Source organism: Tupaia chinensis, unplaced genomic scaffold, assembly GCF_000334495.1.
Source record: "Tupaia chinensis unplaced genomic scaffold, TupChi_1.0 Scaffold146740_1, whole genome shotgun sequence".
NCBI lineage: Eukaryota > Metazoa > Chordata > Mammalia > Scandentia > Tupaiidae > Tupaia > Tupaia belangeri.
Genome location: NW_006206595.1, coordinates 145,070 through 161,906, shown reverse-complemented (window position 1 = coordinate 161,906; position 16,837 = coordinate 145,070). Strand labels below are relative to the sequence as shown.

At 47.0% G+C, this 16,837-nt stretch overlaps 1 long non-coding RNA gene across 2 annotated transcripts in view; it reads right to left on the bottom strand.

The window, feature by feature from the left end:
• Nucleotides 1-3,808: 3,808 nt before the first annotated feature.
• The window catches only part of LOC102470865 (uncharacterized), a 15,203-nt gene continuing 2,174 nt past the window's right edge, over nt 3,809-16,837 (bottom strand). Inside the window, exons 1-3 of one of the 2 annotated variants that reach the window (XR_337493.3) lie at nt 8,158-8,339; nt 7,118-7,252; nt 3,809-4,247 (exon numbers count right to left, since the gene is read on the bottom strand). This is a non-coding gene — a long non-coding RNA (uncharacterized LOC102470865). Of the gene's footprint in view, nt 4,248-7,117; nt 7,253-8,157; nt 8,340-16,837 lie in introns of those variants that run through there. The other variant, XR_337494.3, reaches the window with a different exon arrangement.

Sequence of the window (16,837 nt, the reverse complement as noted above, 5' to 3'; positions counted from 1 at the left end):
TCCGGGAGCCAGGCAGGCCTCCGGCAGCCGCCATGATGGCCTCGTCACGTGACGGGGGCGCGGCGCTAGACCCCGCCCCCGCCCCGCCTTCCCGCCGGCGAACTACCGACGCGAGGGGTGGGGTAGGGGAGGGGACGGCTAGGAGGGGCGGTTGCTGCTACTGGTGGGGCCTCTGCAGCTTCCCTTCTGCGATCTGTCTCCCTGCCCTGGGGTTACCTGCGACGCCACCCCATTTCCTCTCTTTTCCTCCGTGCGGGGCTTGGGGAAGATGCCGGCTGGCGGGCAGAGCCAGGCGAAGGAGTTCCATCTTAAGGAACACCGCCGCCCTAGGCTGGGTCGGGCTCCTGGGCTTGCTTCCTCCGCCACCGCCACCGTGTTGACCTCCAGGCAGAAGTCAGTGTGGTCCAGACACCTGAGGGAGGCGGTGTGGTGTAAAGAACTTGGACTCTGGCCGCAGACAGGCTAAGGCTCCCATCCTTCCCCTGTCACCAGCTGCGTGGCCTTGAGCAAGCCAGTTAACAGTGTCCCACTTTGTATGAAGTCCTAGAATAGCAGTGCCCAAATAAAGAAGGCAAAGGTTCAGCGGCAGCATAGGGTTAAAAACTTGAGCCCAGAAGCTGAACTCCCACCATCTGCCACTAACTAGCTGTCTTACCTTGGGAAAAGTTATTTAACCTTTCTCCAGGCCAGTAATATCTCCTTAAGACTCTTCAGTGGCTTATCACCTCACCAAGGGTAAAAGCCCAAGTCTCCATAATGGCCTACAAAACCCTCTGTCCCCTGGCCCTCTGCACTTTCTCTTACCCCATCCCCTACCACTCCCTCCTGTTCTGTCTATAGTGGCTTCCACCAGGGCCTTTGCATTCTCTTCCCTGTGAAAGCTCTTTCCCAAGCAACATGGTCACTCAGTAGTGAAGGCTTGGGTGACCCGAGTACTCTACATCACAGTCCAGAGCTTCAGCCTTTTTAACTCACAACAGCAGGCCGTGGATGGGACAGGGTGACCTTTCATTTCTTGCTGTCTGTTTCATGGGACAGAGACCAGTTTTCTACCATTACTATGTTTCATTTTGCTCAGAAGCACCTGAGGCAAGATTCGGTTTATTTTGGACCACCTTGGTTTGTTATAGGACCTATTCAAAAACTGTCTACTCTAAATTTCTCTGGCCCCTCAGAGCCATAAAGCATAGCCAGGAAAAGCCCTGGGGAATTTGCCAGCAGAGGACAAGGAGTGGATCAGGGTGGCTTGTGAGTGTAGTCTCTCTGCAGTGCATGCTTCTGTTGGAGGGCACGGAGGACTGGGAACCCTGTGTGGGAGACACAGGGAAAGTTCTGGCCTTCAGGGCAGGTGAAGTGGGTATGCTGGGGGTTACTAGGAACCATGCTTATCAGAGGAGCAGCTTTTACAACTTTTATTAAGAAAATGTTCAAGCATAGGCAGAGGTAGAGATCATAGTTCTGTGAACTCCCATGTACTTAATTAAAAAATGATCCATCTCGAGACCAGCAGTTGGCGTAATGGCTATGTTGCTGGACTCCCACATCGTTGACCATGATTTGAGTCCCGGACCCAGTGACTTACACTCACGCCAGGTGCGTGTACATGCATGCCCAAGATCCCCAGAGGAGAACGGAGGAGAAGGGATTGCAATGTGGCTATCTCCCCTGAGGGGTGATTTCTCACTTTCTGTCTCTCTCTGTCTTTCTGATGAGTGCACATACCCTATAGCAAAAACCTCTCAAAAAAAAAAAATCAATCTTGTCATTTTGGGGCTGGCAGGTGGCATGGTGGTTAAAGGCACTGGACTCCCACATGGCTGACTGCAGTTCAAATCCTGGGTCTGGTGGCTTGCTTTCTCGCATTCTCTCACTCTCTCTCACTCTGTCTCTCTGGTCAAATTAAAATAAAGTTAAATAAAAGAATTCTTTTTAAAAAAAATCTTGTCATTTTATTCCTTCTACTCCTTTCTGTCACTTTTTTTCTTTGCTGAGACACTTAAACAGGTTACTTCACTCCATACCTCAGCATGCATCTCTAGGAAACAGAGACCTTCTCTTACATAACCCCAGAGGCATTTTTACATCTAACAAAATTAGCCCTGATTCCTTGGTATCATAAATACCCAGGCCATAATTAAATGTCCCCAACTATTTGAAAATGTCTCTTTACTGTTGGGTTGTCCAAACAGGAAACCAACAAAGTCCACATAATCCATGTAATAGTTGTCTTTTTTAAGTCCCCCCACATCGTTTCCTCCAGCTATTGACTACAGGTGCTCCTTGATTTACGATGGGTTACAAGCTGATAAATCCCCCTTCAGTGGAAAATTCGTAAGTCTAAACTGCATTTAATATGCCTAATCTTCACTAGCACAGTTTAGCCTAGTTACCTTAAACGTGCTCAGAACACTTCCATTAACATACAGTTAGACAAATATCTCCTAACACAAAACCTATTTTATAACAAAGTATTGAGGGAACCAGCAGTTAGCGTAATGGTTATGTCGCTGGACTCCCACGTAGTCGATCACGGTTTGTGTCCTGGACCTGGTGGCTTAAAACTCACGCTGGAAGTGTGAGCGTGCGTGCCCAAGATCCCGAGAGGATAATGGAGGAGAAGGGATTGCGGCGTGACCATCCCCCCTGGGGGGTGATTTCTCACTTTCTGTCTCTATGTCTCTCTCTGTCTCTCTGGAGAGCGCAAGTGCCCTATAGTGAAAAAAAAAAAAACCTCTCCAAAAAAAAATATATATATATATAACAAAGTATTGAAAATCTCATGTAACTTATTGAATACTGTACTGAAAATGAAAAACTGTTCTCTGTTGCCCAGCATTATTGAGAGAATATTGTACCACATATTGCTGGCTCAAGAAAAGTTCAATATTCCAAATTTGAAGTATTATTTCTATTGAATGCATATTTATTTCATACTACCACAAGGCTGAAAGATCACAAGTCAAACCATCATAAGTCAGGGATCATGTGTGATTCAAGCAGTGAGGTCAGACTTTTCTCTAGAAAGTCCCATATTCCTTCCTCTACGTGCCATTTATTTTGCTCCTCCATCTCTTGTATTTCCCATTAAGTGAAAGTTACTATTAGACCTTTCATTAGATTCATGTTTATTTTTTGTTCATTTGTTTTTTGGTAAGAATCCTTCGTAGTTGCTGCTGAGTGCTTCAGACTTCGTCATGTCCCAGGTTGTATTACTGTTAGTGATGCTAAGATTTACTAGTGGTGGCAGATGGTGGCAGCTTAATTCCTCCAGTATAAAGTTCTCCACCAACTATCATCCTTGGTTTCATTCATTGACAATTCTTGCTTTGATGAATTATTTCACTAGGAGTTGCAAAACGGTGATTTCTCCAGTCCCATGTTCCTTCCAAATTAGCTGGAATTCTTCTGTGAATAAAATTTACTTCATCAACTAAAACTCTTTGGCTATCCTAAAGCATAGTTTCCACAAGACAAGCAGCATAACTACTTAATTTCTTTTTAATTTATATTTTTACTAAAGAACATGGCTTGCCAGAGAAAGACAGAGAGACAGTGAGAGAGAAAGTGAGAAATTATCTCCAAAAAAAAAAAATATATATATAACAAAGTATTGAAAATCTCATGTAACTTATTGAATACTGTACTGAAAATGAAAAACTGTTCTCTGTTGCCCAGCATTATTGAGAGAATATTGTACCACATATTGCTGGCTCAAGAAAAGTTCAATATTCCAAATTTGAAGTATTATTTCTATTGAATGCATATTTATTTCATACTACCACAAGGCTGAAAGATCACAAGTCAAACCATCATAAGTCAGGGATCATGTGTGATTCAAGCAGTGAGGTCAGACTTTTCTCTAGAAAGTCCCATATTCCTTCCTCTACGTGCCATTTATTTTGCTCCTCCATCTCTTGTATTTCCCATTAAGTGAAAGTTACTATTAGACCTTTCATTAGATTCATGTTTATTTTTTGTTCATTTGTTTTTTGGTAAGAATCCTTCGTAGTTGCTGCTGAGTGCTTCAGACTTCGTCATGTCCCAGGTTGTATTACTGTTAGTGATGCTAAGATTTACTAGTGGTGGCAGATGGTGGCAGCTTAATTCCTCCAGTATAAAGTTCTCCACCAACTATCATCCTTGGTTTCATTCATTGACAATTCTTGCTTTGATGAATTATTTCACTAGGAGTTGCAAAACGGTGATTTCTCCAGTCCCATGTTCCTTCCAAATTAGCTGGAATTCTTCTGTGAATAAAATTTACTTCATCAACTAAAACTCTTTGGCTATCCTAAAGCATAGTTTCCACAAGACAAGCAGCATAACTACTTAATTTCTTTTTAATTTATATTTTTACTAAAGAACATGGCTTGCCAGAGAAAGACAGAGAGACAGTGAGAGAGAAAGTGAGAAATTAACTCCCCAGGGGGATGGTCATGCCACAATCCCCTTTCCTCCATTCTTTTCTTGGGCTTTTGGGCATGCACCCACACACACTCAGCTTGATTTTCAAGCCTCCAGGTCCAAGATTCAAACCATGGTCAGCTATATGGGAGTCCAGCATTTTAACCACCACACCACCTGCCAGCCTGGGAGAAGTATCATTTTTAAAAAAGGTTTGGGAGCTGAAACTCCAGGGATGAATGGCCTGGATAGTGGGTGGGGAAGAAGTGGTCCCTCCAGGACATGACCATGTGTAACACAGACACAGTGGAGAGCTCAGTGCCCTGGTTCTTGGACAGCAATGAGGTAGATACAACACAGGCCTGGTGTGCAGGCAGCTGTAGGACCCAGGGAGAGAGGGAGACATGGGAGTGGGGAGAGTGCAAACCAGATAATGGGAGATAGAGAGATAAGAAGTGAAAAAAAAAAAAAACCAGCTAGACAAAGAAGACAGGAAGAGAGACAAACACAGAAAGGGAAATAGCAGTGGAAGAGATCAGGAATGCAATTCACTTAGAAGACTTAGAAGCAGAATGGAACGGAAAAGCAGAGAACTACAGGGCGAATGGAAAGATCAAGGAAGAAAATAAACAAATACAGGGATTAAGACGGGGTAGGGAGGACCAGCAGGTGGCGTGGTGGTTAAGGTGCTGGACACTCCCACATGGCCGACCACCGTTCAAGTCCTGGACCTGGTGGCTTGCCTTCCCACTTTCCCTCTCTCTCTCTGTCTCGCTCTGGTCAAATTAAAAAATAAATGAATGAATAAATTAAAAAAAAAAAAGACGGGATAGGGGAAGAAAAAGACATGTGTATTGGGAACAGCAGGTGGCGTGATAGTTAAGATGCTAGACACCTCCACATGGATGACCACAGTTCGAGTCCCGCAACTAGTGGCTTGATTTTCTCTTTCCTCCCCCCTCCCCTCTCTGTGTCTCTCTCTCTGGTCAAACTAAACTAAATTAATGAATAAATAAATCAAATTAAATAAATAATTATTTTTTAAAAAATGCATGTGTGTTGGGAACCAGCAGTTAGCGTAATGGCTATGTCACTGGACTCCCACGTAGTCGACCGCGGTTTGCGTCCCAAACCCGGTGGCTTAAAACTCACACCGGGCGCGTTTGTGTGCCTGCCCAAGATCCCGAGAGGAGAATGGAGAAGGGATTGCGGCGTGACCATCCCCTCTGGGTGGTGATTTCTCGCTTTCTGTCTCTATGTCTCTCTCTGTCTGTCTGGCAAGCGCACAAGCCCTATAGCGAAAACCTCTCAAAAAAAAAAATGCATGTGTGTTAAGACATGTGATCTTAAATTAGGAGGGGATGTGGGGGCAGAAAGAGAGAGTGGGAGGGGAAATAGTGGTGACACAAGTTAGGTGAAGGCAATATGTCCCAGAGACAGAGAAGGAAACTGAAATGGAGAGAGTGAAGTAGAAAGAAGTGAAAAGCAGCACAAATAGAAAGGGGGGCCAGCAGATGGTGTAGCCGTTATGTCTCTGGACTCCAACATGGTTGAGTGCAGTTCAGGTCCTGGACCCCGTGGCTTGAAAATCATGTTTGGCACATGTGTGTGTGCCAATTTTTTTCACATTCCGGGTGATTTTTCACATTCCCTTTCACTGCCTCTGTCTCTCACTCTCTCTGAGGAGAGCACGTGGCCTAAGGCAAAGACTTCTAAAAGAAAGAAAGAAAGAGAAAAGGAAGAACAAAGGGTCCTAGAGAAGGAGGCTAAGAGAAAGAAGATTGAAACAGGTTAGCGTAGGAGCTAGAGAACTTGAGAAATGTGGAGGGGGACAGAGGGACTGTCAGCCTACAAGCTAGTCCTAGGAAGATACCCAAGTCTCTAACTTCCAGTTGTCTCTACCAGCCACATCCCCAGGGTCAGGGGACTTCCAACTAGCAACCAGCTTTGTGTAGATGGCATCATTGAGAGCCTGAATCAAGGGTTCTCAGCTTCTCTTGTCCCCATGCCAGATGAGCATGGGTGTCAGAGATGAGATTATTGCTACAAGATTGAGGTCACAAGACTGAGTGAGTTCTCAGAGCTTTGAAAGGAAAAGACATCCAGTCTGAGAATCCTGGTGACACACATAAGACCATGAAAGATGTCAAGGATATCCAGGGCAGGCTGGATACCCTGGTGCGTAAGGGAACCAGATCCCATGTAGCAGACAACAGTTTGAATGAATCCCAGCCCTGGTGGCTCAAAAAACATGCTGGACATGTGTATGTGCCCCAAATCCCAACAGGATAGAGAAATAGAGAAGGGATTGCAGTGTGACCATGCCCCATTCAGGGGTGTTTTCTCCCTCTCCCTCTCTGTCTCTCTATCTCTGGTGAGCACATACACCTCTAGCAATTAAACAGTTTTTTTGGGAAAAAAAAAAAAAAAAGAATATCCAAGGGGAAGGGGTAACCAGAAACTCTGCTTAGCCTCTTCCACTGGACCAAGGGCCACTGACCTTCTCTGCCTGACTCAAGGTGAGAGGTCAGGGGTCCAGAGGCTAGGTCAGTCAGGGATATGGATGAAGGTCTAAGGGTCAAAAGTGGCCTCTGGACAAAGGGTCATCTACCTCCTCTAAAAGAACAATCCATGTTATTCATGAAATGCGGAGAAGACATGCAAAGAAGGATCTCCAGTGGAGCACAGGGGAAGCAATAATCAACTTGCTCACCTGCAGGGGCCATGGGGAGGCTCTGAGAAGATCACTTTCCATTCCAGAAGTTTCGGAATCCAGCAGAAGCATGCCCAGAAGCTAACTTCGAAGCAGATATTCCTGGTCACTGTCCAGGACTCCTGCTTCTACCTGCTTGGGAGAAGTATCCGGAAGATCCCTTTTCTCACTCCACCCAGAGCTCCTGCCTCTCTGCCTGAAGAAGCAGCTACACAAAAGCTCTGGGAGACTGACAATCTCTCAGAGAGCAACAGTCCCCTAAACTATAAGACAGCGCCCCCGAGAAGTGCGTTGTCCCCGGAAGCAGCAGCTGGAGCAGCCTATGGGGGCTGTCGGCCCCCAGGCAGGCCCTCGGCCACCCCCCCGCCCCCAGCCACAGCTGTCACAGCAGCCTAGGCAGGAGCTCGAACAGACAGATCGGCCTCTGGAGCAAGGGTAAATGGGGCAAGGTGAGGGGTGGCAGCAGGTCAGGGGCGGGCCAGAGTATGGGACACAAGAGGTGTGGGGACAAGTTAGAGGAGGACAGGCAGGGCAGGGAGGGTAAGAGCAGGTACAGGGTGGGCCAGGGATGGAGGCACAGGAGGGGCAGGTAGCCGCATAAGAGAGACAAGCAGTGCAGGAGCAGGTGGGAGGAGGACAGCAAGGGCAGGGGCAGGCACAGGCAGAGGGGGAACAGGATAGACAAGGAGAGGCAGCCAGCAGGCCATGCCTGGAGGGGGAAGGGGGCTCTTGGTGGGCAGCCTTCTTGATGCGAGGCCCCAAGCGTAGGCCCAGAGAGAAGTCCATTCAGCTGTAGGAGCAGCTAGGCTGGGGGCTGGGTGAAAGGGAGGGCAGGGGTGGAGTAGGAGGGGCTGACTGTGGGGGGCAGGATTAAACCTAAGACACGCTGAGCCTTGCTGATCCTGCAGGGAGCTCAGACCTCCCCATACAGCCTTCCCCTTCCAGGCCTGCCTGCAGTGCTCTCCTCCCCTCCCTGCCACTGAAAACCCTGCCACTGCACCAGATCAGAACCCGTTCTTCAGTATCGTGTGCTTCCATACCTCCAATCTTTGTTCACACCGGGCCTTCTCTTGAAGGGCACTTTCTCTCTTCTTCACTTGGCAAGGTCTTATCATCTCTGAAGGTTTTGTATTTATTGAATTAAGAAGTATTTCTGGGGGCCGGCAGGTGGCATAATGATTAAGGACGCTGGACTCCCACATGGCTGACCAGGGTTCGAATCTCGGACCTGGCAGCTTGCTTTCTCATTTCTCCCTCTCTTAATCTCTATCCCTCTCTGGTCAAATTAAAATAAATGAATAAAGTTAAAGAAAATAATTCTTAAAAAAAAAAAAAAAGTATTTCTAGCCCAGCCTTGGTGGCATAGTTGGTAGCATACTGAACTGCAGTGCTGGAAGCCACATGGCTGACTGAGGGTTTGGATCCCCAGTCTGGGTGACTTGAAACAAACCAGGTGGGTGTGCATGCCCAGGATACTGAAGACCTGGAGAGCAGGGGCAAGAGGTTTGCAGAGTGATGAGACCGTGTTGAGAGTGCTTCTCTTTTCCTCTCTCTCCTGTATGTACACATGCTCTCTATCTCCATGGTGCAGTGGCAATGTGCTGCTTAAGGGAAGGTGGGTCCCACATGGAAACCGCAGTTTAAATCCCCAGCCTGGTCCTCCTGATTCACTCTAGACATGCATGGCCAGGGCCCAGGATCCAACAGGCTGAAGGAATGGAAGAAAGGGATGGTGGCATAATCAGACCTTCTGGAGGGTGCTCCTCTCTGTCTCTGTCTCATGCATGTATGCATTCTATCAGGAAGAAAGGAGGGAAGGAAGGAAGGAAGATAAATAAAAGTAAAAAAAAAATTAAGTATTTCTTGCATTCCAGCCCTCTGACACCTGCCTGGGTCTCTCAAACCTGCTGTCCAGAGTTGCTGCTTCAGGCTGCCAGAGTGCATTCCGAGAGGTCTTAAGGAAGCAGCAGCAGCAGTAGCAGGAGCAGGACTCTGGGGGAACATCAAGGATGAGTTGGAAGCAGGCAGAGGAAAGGGAATGCCTGGTTTCTGGAACTTTCCAGAAGGAACAAGTCCCAAGAGTGAAGGTGGGGATTCCAGGCCTCCTCTGGGAGACTGACAACCAGCTTGGGCAACTATTATTTGGGGGCCTAGTGTGTGTCAAACCTTGGTAGGACAAAGGAGGTCTTATAAAAGTGACAGGTGAGTTGGGGCTGGCCGGTGGTATGGTGATTAAAGGTGCTGGACTCACATGGCCGGCTGCAGTTCTAGTCCCAGACCTGGTTGCTTACTTTTTCACTTTCCCTCTCTCTCTGTCCCTCTCTAATCAAACTGGAAAATAACAATAATAATAAATGAAGTTAAATAAAAAAGTAATTCTTTTTTAAAAAGTGAGGGGTGGAGTAGAGTGGGGACAAAAAATGGGACCAGTAGGTGGCATGGTGGTTAAGGCACTGGACACTCCCACATGGCTGACCATGGTTCAAGTCCTGGATCTGGTGGCTTGCTTTCACACTTTCTCTCTCTCTCTCTCTCTGGTCAAATTAAAATAAATGAATGAATAAATAAAATAAAATTAAATATTTTTTTAAAAAAAGACAAACTAACAAATTTATTAGCTTATGTCAGAGCATGAGAATGGCTATTACATATAACATTATAACAGAGTAATGTGATCAAAAAGTGATTCAGAAGGGGAGATCTATCAGAAGGGGCAGTAGGACAGCTCCCACACTATGGATATGACAATCCTTAAAGACTTTTGGGGAGATAGTATCTGTCAAGCCTGGGCAGAGGAGGGAGTACTGTGTGAGGCTGGTGGAATCCAAGTGGCTGGGCCAAGGAGAAAAATAAAGCTGAAGAAAGGATAAGGAGCACTGGCAATTGCAAAATTTGGTGGTCAGGGAGACTATGGAAATACCAGAGTGGGGATGGTTAATGCCATGAGCAGAAGGGAGAGTCCTAACAGCAGCAACGTCAGCGAGTAAGGCAAAGTGCCATCACCCAGGGCCTTACAGGCATTTGAATCTTATTCCAAGTAAAAAGAGAAAATCAGCAGGGCACAGTGGTGTGTGCTTATCGTATCAGCTACTTGGAGGCAGAGACAGGGCAATCATGAGTTCAAAGCCAACCTAGCCAATATAGACACACCTTATCTTCTTTTTTTAAAAATTCTTTTTAGTTTTTTTTCTTTTTTTTGTCATAGAGCATGTGCTTGCTAAAGAGAAACAGAGACAGAGAGAGGAAAAGTGAGAACTCACCCCCTAGGGAAGACAGCCACACTGCAATCCCTTCTCCTCCATTCTCCTCTTGGGATTTTGAGTACACACACACACAGACACACACACACCTGCTATGATTTTCAAGCTGCCAGATCTGGGACCTGAACTGCTAAGCTGGTCATGTGGGATCCAATGCCTTAACCACTACAACACCTGCTGGCCCCTGGAAACCTTGTCTTTAAAAAAAAAAAAAAACAGAAATATACATGTATGTGACTCAGCCACAGTGATGCAGCAGTAACACTAACACCCTGAAAGTTATGGTTATCTCAGTATGGATTCCAGTTAGGCCTGAACAGGCACACACGTGATCATCTATGATCTTGGGAAACTGGAGGGCTGGGAAAGGCCATTGTGTCCAAGGAGACCCTATCAAGGATTTTCTCTCTCTCTCATGCATGAACTTCTATCAAAAAAAAAAAAAAAGAAAGAAAGAAAGAAAAAAGAAATCTAGTGTGGGTTTTAAGCAAGAAAGTATGAGCCTTCTTGATCCTATTCCCACCTCTGGTTAAAACATTTTGCTTCTCAGGGCTGGCAGGTGGCGGTGGTGGTTAAGATGCTGGACTCCCACATGGCCAACTACGGTTCAGGTCCTGGACCTGGTGGCTTGCTTTCTCACTTTTGCTTTCTCTGTGTGTGTGTGTGTGTGTGTGTGTCCCTCTCTGGTCAAATTAAAATAATTTATTTATTTATTTTAAAATTTGATCAGAATCAGAGAGAGAATGAGAGTGAGAAAGCAAGCTTCCAGGTCTAGGACTTGAACAGCAGTTGGCCATGTGGGAGTCTAGTGGCTTAACTACCATGCCACCTGCCAGCTATGACTCTTAATTCTATACCCCAGAAAAACTCTTTCAAGGACAAGCCTATAGCCAGCCTTGTGGTTAAGGCAGCTGAATCTCACATAGTCGACTGCATGGTTGAGTCCTGGACCGACCAGCCTGAAAAACATGTCAACATGTGTGTCCGGGAACCAGTAGTTAGCGTAATGGCTATGTCGCTGGACTCCCACGTAGTCGACCGTGGTTCGTCTCCTGGACCCGGTGGCTTAAAACTCACGCCGGGCGCGTGTGCGTGCGTGCCCAAGATCCCGAGAGGAGAATGGAGGAGAAGGGATTGCGGCGTGACCATCCCCCCTGGGGGGTGATTTCTCGCTTTCTATCTCTATGTCTCTCTCTGTCTGTCTGGCGAGCGCACGCGCCCTACAGTGAAAATCTCTAAAAAAAAAAACCAAACATGTGTGTCCAAAATCTCCAAAGAGGGGAGAGATGGGGAATGTGGTGTGACTATTCCTTAAGGGGTATGTTTTCTCTCTCTGTCTCTCTGGTGAGAGCATGCTCTGGCAAATTAAAAACAAGCAAATGGGACCAGCAGTTGGCATAATGGTTGTGCCTTGGACTCCCATGTAGCTGATTGCAGCGTGAATCCCAGACCTGGCAGTTTAAAAGTCACGCTGGGTGCATGTGCTTGCATGCTCAAAATCCCAAGAGGAGAATGTAGGAGAAGGGATTGCAGTGTGGCCATCCTCCCTGAAGGGTGATTTCTCACTTTCTGTCTCTCTGCCTCACTCTGTCTCTCTGGCAAGCACACATGCCCTATAGCAAAAATCTCTCTAAAAACAGAATAAAACAAAACAAACAAAAAAAGAAAGATAAGAAAAACTTTTGCAAGTATGTACTGAGAAACATGTACAAGAATGTTACAGCCACATCACTTAGGATAGCTCAAACTGGAAACAACTCAAACGTCCAACAATGGAATGAAAAAATAGATTGTGTGGGCCTGCAGGTGGTGTGGAGGCTGAGGCAACTGGGTCTTACATGGCCAACTACATGGTTCCAGTCCTGGACCTGGAGACTTGAAAACCTGTCAAGCATGTGTGCGTGTGTGCCCAAAATCTTGAGAGTAGGATAGAGAGAAGGGATTATGGTGTGGCTAACCCCTCTGGGAGGTGCTTTCTCACTTTCTCTCTGTCTCTCTCTCCAGTAAGTACATGTGCCCTATAACAAACTTAAAAAAAAAAAAAAGGATTGTGGGGATCTTCTTTGTGGCTTAGTGGTTAAAGGAACTGTATTCCACATGGCCAGCTGTGCATTTAGGATCCTGGCCATGTTGGGTACGTGAGCACGCACGCCCCAGGTCTCAAATGAAGGAGAAGGGATTGAACATGCTTCATCCCACTGGGAGATGCTTGCTCCCCTTTCTTGTTCCTTTGCTTCTGTCTATTTCTGTCTCTCCCTCTGTTCAGTGCACAAACCCTCTAACAAATTAAAAAATAAAAAGAAAGAAACAAATAGATTGCGATATATTCATGTAACAAATATAGATGGTCCTCAACTTATATAGATGGTTTGACTTTTACCTTCTCAACTTTACAATAGGTTTATTGGAGTATTAGATGCAATTTCTACTTACAATGGAATTATCAGAACATAATCCCATGCAAATAGAGGAACATCTATGCCGGCAGGTGGTGTGGTGGTTGAGGCACTGGATTTCCACATGGCCAACCAAGGTTTGAGTTTGAGACCAGTGGCTTGAGATCTAAGCCAGGTGTGTGTGTGTGTGTGTGTGTGTGTGTGAGTGCCCCAAATCTTGGGAGAGTGGAGAAGGGATTCGGCGTAACCCCTGGGAAGTGACTTCTCACTCTCTCAATCTCTCTCTCTGTCTCTCTCCATGCCTTGTGGCAAAAAACCTAAAATAAAATAAAAAATAGAGGAACATCTGTACTATGCAACAATAAATAGATAAACAAATAGCTATGTGTAGCAACATGAATATACCTCACAAACAAGTTGAGAAAAATAAGACACAAAAAAGTATCATTCCACTTACAAACAAAATTGAGCAGTGTTGTTTAGAGATGCATACATAGATGCTAAGACCAGAATTTCTTTTTATTTTATGTATTTATTTATTTTTGAGAGGTTTTTGCTATAGGGTTCGTGTGCTCACCAGACAGACAGAGACAGAGAGACAGAAAGCGAGAAATCACCCCCACCCCCAGGGGGGATTGCCATGCTGCAATCCCTTCTCCTCCATTCTCCTCTTCGGATCTTGGGCACACACGCACACGTGCCTGGTGTGAGTTTAAGCCTCTGGGCCTAGGACTTGAACTGCAGTCAACTACATTGGAGTCCAGCGACATAGCCATTACACCAACTTCTGGTCCCTTTTTTGTTTGTTTTTAGAGAGAGATTTTTGCTATAGGGTTCGTGTGCTCACCAGACAGACAGAGACAGAGAGACAGAAAGCGAGAAATCACCCCCCGCAATTCCTTCTCTTCCATTTTCCTCTTGGGATTTTGGGCATGCACATGCACCTGCCGTGAGTTTTAAGCCAGGATTTGAATCACAGTCAAATCGTGGTAATCCAGTGATGTAACCATTACTCCATCTGCTGGTCCCAGAATTTCCTTTTTTCTAATTATTACGAAAGTCAGATGGTGGCTACTTCTTAGGGGAGGGACAGAATTGTAGAAGCAATGTACAGGGAAATTTGGGAGTGCAGGAAGTACTCCATTTCTCTATCTGGAATCTCTTCAGTGTTCATAATATATTTATATCTTCTGTACAGAAAAAGGAAATAAAAATATTCCTTTTTTCTCTACTCCGTGTCATCTTGTTCAGATCACTAGGCTGAAGTTAGATACTTCATAGTCCATGCCCATCTTCCCCACCAGACACTGAGGACGGTTACTGTGTCTTTATGTCTGGCACTGATCAGTGCCTGGGACATAACAGACACTCGACAAATGTTTGCCGAATTGGATTGAATGGAATTTTCCCCCAGTCTTTTACCCCATGGAGAGGTAGCCCGCGAAAGAGAAGGAAGCCTGCTCTGGTGAAGAGAGCTCAGGAATACCAAGACTTCCAAGATAAGATCTGGGTTCCCACTAGCCGCATGATACTTTCTGATGCTCAGCTCCCTGCTCTGTGAAATGGGGGTGTTAATTGCTGATTCCCTGGACTGCATGGTTGTGTGGATCAGATGAGACAAGGTATACACCTGGCACATAATAGGTGCTCCCCAACAACTTCCTCTTCCCAGTCTCACATCTTTTCTTCAAAGGAGTCCACCAGAAGGACAACCAGACATCAAAGGTGGCCCCAAAGGGTGGGCCCACATCTTTGGGACCCCTTAGGGTTGGGACAGAGATGTAGTTTGGCTGAAGGCTGGCAGACAGAGAGATCTGATTGAAGCTGAACAGAACCTAGCCAGTTGGTGGGAGTTGGCAAGGGAGGCAGGACTCTGGGGTTCTGGGAGTTTCCATCCAGGGGAAGTCCCAGGTGTGGGTGCAGGGGTGCCAGGCTGGCCCCACCCAACACCTTGCCCCAGGGGATGTGGCACAGGGAAGAAAGTGGGTCAGAGCAGGGCTGGAACTTAACCCCATTGGTCCCAATGACCTCTTGGGCTTCTCAGGGAAAAGCACGGCCATGAACAGGCCTGCTCCCTCATCCAAAGGGTCCTCGATTCCTTTTCTTCAGAAAGGAAGACCCTTGAAGCTTTGGTGTCTAGGCAGGAAGAACTGGAAGTTCCCTAGTGGACAGAGGACTGAAAATTCTGTTAACCCCTGGAAGGAGGTTCTGTGCAACACATACAGCTACACCCACCCACGGGTCAGCTGGCAGACACCTGGAGGACTCACCTCCTACTCCAGGCAACTGTGGAGGCAGACATGCTAGCTGCAGGGAGCGGGACAGGTCAGGGCTGGATCGGAGAGGAGGAGGGGATGTGCTAGAGCAGGCTGGGAGGCTTTTCTGTCTGAGACGCTCCTGCTGGGCAAACGCAAGTGTCCCTTAGGCTGAAGGGTTTACCAGCGCAGGGCCTTGTTTTCTATAGTGCGATCTTAAGGCTAAACCGAGATTCTTTCTTCTCCATGCCTCTGTTCCCCTTCCCAGAGCAAGAAATGAAGGAATGGGTGGAATAATTCCAGGGTAGAGTCCCCAAGTATCCCTGGGGCCTGTTTTGGCCATTAGGAGGTGCTATCTCTCCCTTGTGGCCAGTGGAAATCCAGGTGGGACACAAGAACGAAGGGCCTCAGGACCAGCAGGTGGTGTGGTGGTTAAGGTGCTGGACACTCCCCCATGGCTGACCATGGTTTGAGTCTTGGACTTGGTGGCTTACTTTCTCCCTTTCTCTTTCTCTGGTCAGATTAAAACAAATTAATGAATAAATAAAATTAAATAATTCTTGGGGAAAAAAAAAAGAATGGAGGGCCCTTCTTTCCTTCTGGAGGACCAGGGTGGCTGAGAGTCAGGACTCCGATTCCAGGGCCTTTGCACATTCTCTTCTGCTGCCCTCTTTCCTCTTCACTCCTTTTTCCTAGAAGGCTTCTCTGATTTCCGGGGAAAATATTCCTGTGCTCATTCTCACAGTACCTTATTCCTCTCTGCACTGACTATCCTTATTGCAATTCTGTGAGTTATTCGGTAACATCTGACTCCACTAACAGACTGTGGGCTTGTGAAGACAGGGACTGTATCTGGGTATTCCCAGAGCCTAGCACAGTGTTTAGCACATATTGAATGTTTAACAAAAATGTGTTGAATGAGCGAATGTCGCGTGTTCAGGAAAGAAATTCCTGAGCTCTGTAGGCTAACCCTGTTTGAAAGCCAAAGCCTTATTCTATGTGGGTATCTGGCAGCATTGAGGCTGGTAAGGACCTTCCACAGATAAACTCACTCACCAGGAGCGCCAACAAGCTGGCAAGCAGCAGAACAAGCCTGGGCCAAGAAATAGAACTGAGCAAGCACCAGCGGCAGGGCTGGCACCAGCCTTGGCACAGACCAGGCCTAAGGGGGAAGGAGGGAGAGGAGGGGAGGAAGCGAAAGGAGAGGACACGTGTTTGTACAAAACATGTTTTCATCATGCTCTCCCTGGGTGCCTGGTCTCCAAGCCCTGACGGCATTTCCGTGCCATAATGATGTCCTTGGGGGTTATAACGTGGCTTCTCCCACCTCCCGCTGACATCTGCCAGCCACCTCTGACTCTGGCTTAGGACATCCCACAGCATCAGCCTGGGCATGAGCAAATGACCTGCTTGGGGTCCTGATGCCGGTGTGGAAGGGGAGAGGGTGAAAATCAGGGGTGGGACAATGGAGCAAAATCAGAGCGGTGGGTCCTGTCTGCACCCTTTTCCTGTCCTCACCATCTCTCCTCCTAGTCTTGGCTATGTATGAGGGGAGCTCATGGAGGGAGCTCATGAAGGAAGCATGGTCCTAGGGCCCCCAAGATACCGCTTCTCCAAGCTGCCAGGGTGACAGAGAGGAGCACCACAGACAGAGCCTAGAAACAGGGCTGACCTGAGAGAGAGAAGAATGAGGAGCTCCCTCTCCACCAGTTTCCAGTGTGGAAAACCCTCTTCCCAAGACTCCTCTGGAATCTCTGGGTAGAAAGCTGGCTCCGTTGCAAGATGGAGAAGATGGAGAGCAGAGAGAGG